This window comes from Conger conger, chromosome 2 (assembly GCF_963514075.1).
Source record: "Conger conger chromosome 2, fConCon1.1, whole genome shotgun sequence".
NCBI lineage: Eukaryota > Metazoa > Chordata > Actinopteri > Anguilliformes > Congridae > Conger > Conger conger.
Window position 1 is genome coordinate 6,709,279 of NC_083761.1, and position 6,211 is coordinate 6,715,489.

The window sequence follows — 6,211 nt, forward strand, 5'->3', positions numbered from 1 at the left end:
TCCTACGTGTGTAAATATGTCATAGACAGAATGCCGGTCACTGCAGTGATTGGCTCTACCATCTCACTGACACCCTTTGACCTCTACATTCTGGGTGGAATTCACAGAGGTCATGTGACGCATGATGTCACAATGAGCCACAGAGAAAACAACGTGGGTAGCAGGTTGTGATCTAATCCCAGTATGGCCGCTTCTTCCGCACACAAATCATCACAATGTACGTATCGATCGAAGCTCAGGGCTACCTCCAAGCGGGAGAGAAAATGCTAATGCAGGCTAATACTGAACCTCTCTCTCTCTCTCTCTCTGTCTGTCTCTCTATCTATCTTTCCCTCCCTCCCTCCCTCCCTCCCTCCCTCTCCTCCTCTTCGAGGGCACTCATGGCCCCACACAAAGCAGTGTGCGTGTGGCAGCTGGGTGTGACTCAGGCTGACAGAGGAACAGCTGCAGGGGGTCAGGGTTCAGAGGTCAGCGTCTGTGTGGGCTGGCAGTGCTGTTAGTGGGGGGACGGGGGGACGGGGGGCCGGGGGGGTGGTGTCCAAACACGCAGCAAGCCTGGGGTCAAAACTTTACTGTAGCTCGGCTAAATAACCTGCTCATAATCCAGGGTTAGAATAAGGGTGCAGGGTTATACTAGCCCCAATTTAAGTCTCCTAACCCCTACCCACAGTAAACCAAGCTTCAATTCACGAACCCCCAACCATGGTCTTATACGAACCCAAGCTTCAATTCACTAGCCCCAAACCACATAGAAGTTAGACATACTAACCACTGACTTACACTAAACCTAACTTCTACCTCCTTAACCTGGAACTCCGAACTGTAATAATAAACCCAGCATGCAGCCCCTGCACTCCTAGCCCCTGAGGAAGAGGCAGGGAGACTCAAACGGGTACAGTAATTTGGACATTCCAGAGGCAGATGCCTTATCAGCACACAGCATGCAGTGTGTACGTGCGCACACACACACACACACACACACACACACACACACACACACACACACACACACACACACACAGAGCTTCTAAGAAACCCCCCGGGGAAAGGGGCTCACCCCAACCCCACCCAAAGTTCATTTTAAAAACAACTTGACTAAAACCAAATCTGCTCCCCTACAAGGGCACCAGAAGTCTTAAAAAAGAAAGCTGCTTTCAAGCAATTAACACATCCATTAATGAGCAAATTAAGAGAGACTCTGCCTCCTACAGAGAGGGAAAAACTGCCTAATTAGCTGCGCAGGAAGAAGCAGCGCAAATGCGGAATGGGCCCAAAACCAGGAGGATTTGGGTAACCTTGAATGTTACTATTTTACCGAGCCCTAATTGCCTTCGTGCAGCGATCCCTCGGTGCTTTGCGGTGCGGTGAATATGCGCGCGGCCCAAATGAGGGGCAGAGTCGCGATGTTTAGGATCACGCTGGGCTCAGAGGAGCGGCCCGGAACGTCTCCACCCCCTCTGACTGCCCTGCGGCGGAAACATAGCCCCTGTGCGATTGCCGTATTCACTGCAGTTGAAGTGTTCATGAGCCCACAAGTTAGAGATGTGGTCTTACCTTCTCCAAATATATAAACAAGAAACTGACAACTTTTCATTTTGATATTACATTTACATTCACATTTTTGTCATTTGGCAGACGCTTTTAATCGAAAGCGACTTACAAGTGCATAGGTTCTTCCACAAGCTAAAGCATCACATCCATAGCTAGTAAAATACACATGAAGTGCTGTTCTAAACAAAAAAAATACAGTCATTGTAAGTGCAATTATTATATATTTTTTGGGTTAGACAAGAGGGATATCGGAAAGGGGGGGGGTGTCAGGAGGGAGGACTAAGGTACAGTTTGAGAAGGTGTATTTGTTTGAGTATGTAAGTATGTAATTTGTAAAACACCATTACTATTGGTCTTCTTTTTGTTTTTTTTAATACATCGAGTTTCATTTAAAATGAAGCAGGTCTTGCAACACGGCAGTTACACCCAAGATGACCAGAGATTATATTATCAGTGTTTTTTTTCCCCCTCGAGGAGGCCTCCAAACCACAGCCTCGCTGGAAAAATAATTCCATTCCATTTCGGACACAGGTAGCAGGAGCTGTGTGGTGCCGTTATTAATCACGAAACAGACCGTGTAGACCCATGAATCAAACATGAGAAATTTTCTCGGGAAAAGGTGATTTTCAGGAGGTCACCCAATGAAGCACAGTGCAGGAGCTCACAGCTGCAGAACACAGGAAAATGCCCCACCACTGCGTCAATAGCTCCAAATCAACGCGGAAACGATCCCCCTCATGTTTATAAACAGACAAAATGGAGGACGACCTACATCTTCAGCCAATCCGGTTTTGACCGAAAAAGCCCAGAATCGGCTGTCACTCAAGGTCAAAGGTCACACCATACGCCCCACCGGTGTCAAGACGTATCCGTGTCAACGGTGAAGACGAGTCAATGGGAGCTCGGCTGTAGCCTGTGTGAACGCTGTCCCACTTACAGGGTGAACACAAAGGAGGAGAACTCAAACGTCAAATGACACCACCAACCACTAAGGGATCTGGCTGGTTAAGTACTGAAACGTAGAGACAAGGATTCTTTGTGAGGGGGGGGGATGGGGGGGGGATGTATTCCCAAAGATTTTAAGGACCTTAAATTGACCTCAAAACAGAAGGGGCCACACGGTTTTAAATTAACGTATGAAGTAGCCCAGTGTTTCTTTGGCGAAAATCCGTTAACTGTAGTTTATCTTATAGGTTCCCAAAAGGACAGAGGGGCAATATCTGAGGCGGTAACCTCGGTAAACCGGGAGAGAGACTCAGCCGCCCATTCTGATAGACAGACGAAAGGCGTCGCAATAGTCATTCCTCGCATTTCTTACGCAGATCATAGCAGCATCAGTCACATTTGATGTTGCAGAAAGAAAATAAGACCGGGCCTTTTGAAAATAAAAAGGAAAACGATTACATCCCACAAGCACCGGCATTTGAATGCACCGTATAATTAGCCTATAAATCCCCGAGTCTAAGAAAAGCGAATGAAAAAAAAAAAAAAAAAAACCTGTCTGTGCTGCTTTGTGTCGTTTTGTGCCCTCGAAGCTGAATAGCTGAAGCTGTAACTGTCTTTCTCGCTTCTACCTAATTTAGGACGTCATGACCGATGGGTACATTCAGCCTCATTAGCAGAAATCAATTATCTCGCCGTCTCTCTTTCTCTCATGCAAATAGCGAAACTACCATTAGGACAATACATTGTTTTTCCCCCCCATTCAAAACTGAAATATTAGCCGTCGTCTTCATTATAATAGCCTATGGTTTTACTGTAACAGCAGCATTCCATGTCACGATGCCAGGTGTGGAGATGCTCGTTAATGCTAATTTACAACAGAATCCATTTCGTTACCCGCAGATAGGAGCCTATTTCAATGCGGTCATTCTGACATCTTCCGTGCAATTGCAGAGCAAACCAAAACGGGCAATTACCTAACGACTGGATCTCTCTCTTTTTTTATATTTAGCGCGGTAAGACAGTGGAACACACTTCACATGCCAAATAATGTCTAGCCCTGAAAATAACATATTACTCTTCAAAAAAAGGAGTGCCAGTTCGTTAACAGCAATAATATCCACACCTTCACTTAACATTACGTGATATTATAAAACATAGCCTATAGATAACGTTGGTGTCCGTTATATAAATAAGACATATGGCGACGCATTCGTGGCATTAGAGTTAATTATGTAGTTACAGCTAACGTTATAGCCTATGCAGCCATCGATCGACTTACATAGCTGTACATATAGCAATATTTGAACAGAGGCTGTTATGATTACAAGACTTAATTCTATATTCATTGATGAAACACACAGCTGGTAACATTGTCATCTCCACTGCAATGCTCAATCTCCGCACAAGTTTTACATTACCGTAGTATGACATAATGCAGCTAGCATGCTAACAAAAAAACATCCCAAAATCTGAGAGCGAAACGTAATATAAGAGGCATTTGACAATACCTTGGTATGTATCCGGGGACTGGGTGTGTCTGGCAGTTCACTCGCTTTTCTTCAGATAATACAGAGCAGTGGAAAATATTGTATTAGCCAGCTAAAGCTAGCCACATCACACCGTCTCGCCCGGTCACTCCCTCGCAAATCTTCAACTTCCCGGCCAACGCAGCCCCGGTTTATGAGCTGTCAGCGCGACGCTTCTGTTCTCAAGCAAACAGTTGACCCAACAGCCCACCCTGTGCCCGTTTATGACACCGAACGCATTTTCTACAACGACCGGACGTTTTAAATAAAATGCCAAAGGCGCAAGCTGTCCGCTGACTCTCCAAAACTAAGACTTTTGTCACAACGAGCTTCCGCCCGAGTCTCTTTAAATCAAAGATGTCCGCTTGTGACTGTGTTCCCAGCAGCCCCTGCGTTGCGTTTATGAATGACGTTTTGTTATTTGATTGTTTGGTCTCAGGGCGGGGTCCAAATCTGCCAGGTTGCAGGGTTACTAAAATGATGACTGTTAATGTTAATGTAAATGAGTTCCAATGAACTCATCCAACGTCAATAGTAATGATTTCCAAAGAATATGAATAAGCATGCGAGAGCTTTGACTTTTAGGCGAATATTTATGGTACATCACATAGGGGGTTTACAATGGAATTCGAATGGTTCTATTTTAATATGTCCGCAGTACAGACTTAGCAACAATAACAATTGCTTTGAAAACACCCTTTTCATCCATGATCCTCAGTTCTAATTTTTTTAAAATATCCATCAAAGGGGAATACATGCTTGTTTTTAATCCTAGGCTACGCATGGCACATATCCTACACTGAATAATCATAATCTTCACAGTAAAATGCAATGTCTAAATTGATTCGAAATGAATGCAATACACGGATTAAGACAGTTGTGAAGATTCTCCATACTTCTAATGTTTACTGCAGCGAGCTGAGGCCCTGACAGAATGTTTCCCTCGGTTACAGATATGTCTCTGCTGCCCTCTGGTGGTGACAATGTGCATTGGAATTGATGTCAAGTTCTGAATGGTGCCTTAGGTCTGTATATACACTCACCGAACACTTTATTCGGTATTTATTACACTGTAGCCTATCCATGTTGCGTTGTGTTCAGAGATGCTCTTCTGCATACTACTGCTGTAATGTGTGGTTATTTGCGTTACTGTCACCTTCCTGTCGGCTTTGACCAGTCAGACCATTGTCCTCTGACGTCTCTGACGTCTCTCATTAACAAGACGTTTCTGTCTGCAGAACTGCTGCTCATTGGATTTGTTTTTTGGTTTGTGAATCATTCCTAGCAAACTCACAGAGAAACAGGTTCACAGCCATAAACACTATTTCCAGTAGGCTACACATGGCAAATAGGCCAAGTCAATTAGGAATTAACTACAGACTACAAGACCAAGGACCAAGAGAAAGGACCAAGATAAATACAAATGCAAATGTAATATAAATAAAAATAAAAATACAACTAGATTCGACTACACAGTCCAGAAAGGGGCTAAAAATCTGCTATATCCTTGCTAGATGTCTTGACAAGATGTGTATATGCGTTCATTAGCCTTTCTCTATTGAGACACCCAGTCTCTAAATTCACTCTTGCATAGAGTTTATTCCCTAACTGACAAACTCTATGCAAGAACTGCCCATTCTTTTACCTTCGGTTTAAACCAGAGATTATTACTTCTTAAAATAGGCTAACCAACCACCCCCTCAATACACTCTGGATTCAATCACTTTAATAGAATAAAGCATGCCTGAGTTGAAAAATCAATTTTGAAGCCTACTTCAAATGATAATTGCACAGTAGCGTACAGTCAATACTGACTGGCATATTTCATTTTCAATTTCATCTTTTTTTTAAAGAGCACTTGTTATGAAAGGTTCTCAGCTTCACCGTAGCCCGGCAACACGCTGCGCGCGCTAATTAGCGGCCTCACGCCGTTGTGCTGTGTGAAAGCTGGAGTGTCCGTGTGCGCACGCAGCGCAGAGGTACGGAGCCGAGCAGATGGCGCAAGGCTTGGGGAGATGACGCAATGTCAACCTTCACCGTCGCGCATCAGAGTCCCCGAGCGAGCAGGCACAAGCAGTCAGATGACCACGTAAGCTGCACCATTTCTGCAACAAACAAAAAAAAAAAGCACTGATGACAATCTGCTTGTATTAGAGAAATACCAGAGCCCTGTTCCACAAAGCAGGATT

General features: G+C 44.4%; 1 protein-coding gene across 4 annotated transcripts in view; it reads right to left on the minus strand.

Annotated features, from left to right (window-relative positions):
- Positions 1–4,396, minus strand: part of LOC133122890 (kinesin light chain 1-like) — a 63,585-nt gene extending 59,189 nt beyond the window's left edge. For all 4 annotated transcript variants that reach the window (XM_061233152.1, XM_061233150.1, XM_061233154.1 and 1 more), the window contains exon 1: positions 4,005–4,396. The gene's annotated coding sequence lies outside the window, so the exon portion shown is untranslated. The remainder of the gene's footprint in view (positions 1–4,004) is intronic.
- Positions 4,397–6,211: the final 1,815 nt, after the last annotated feature.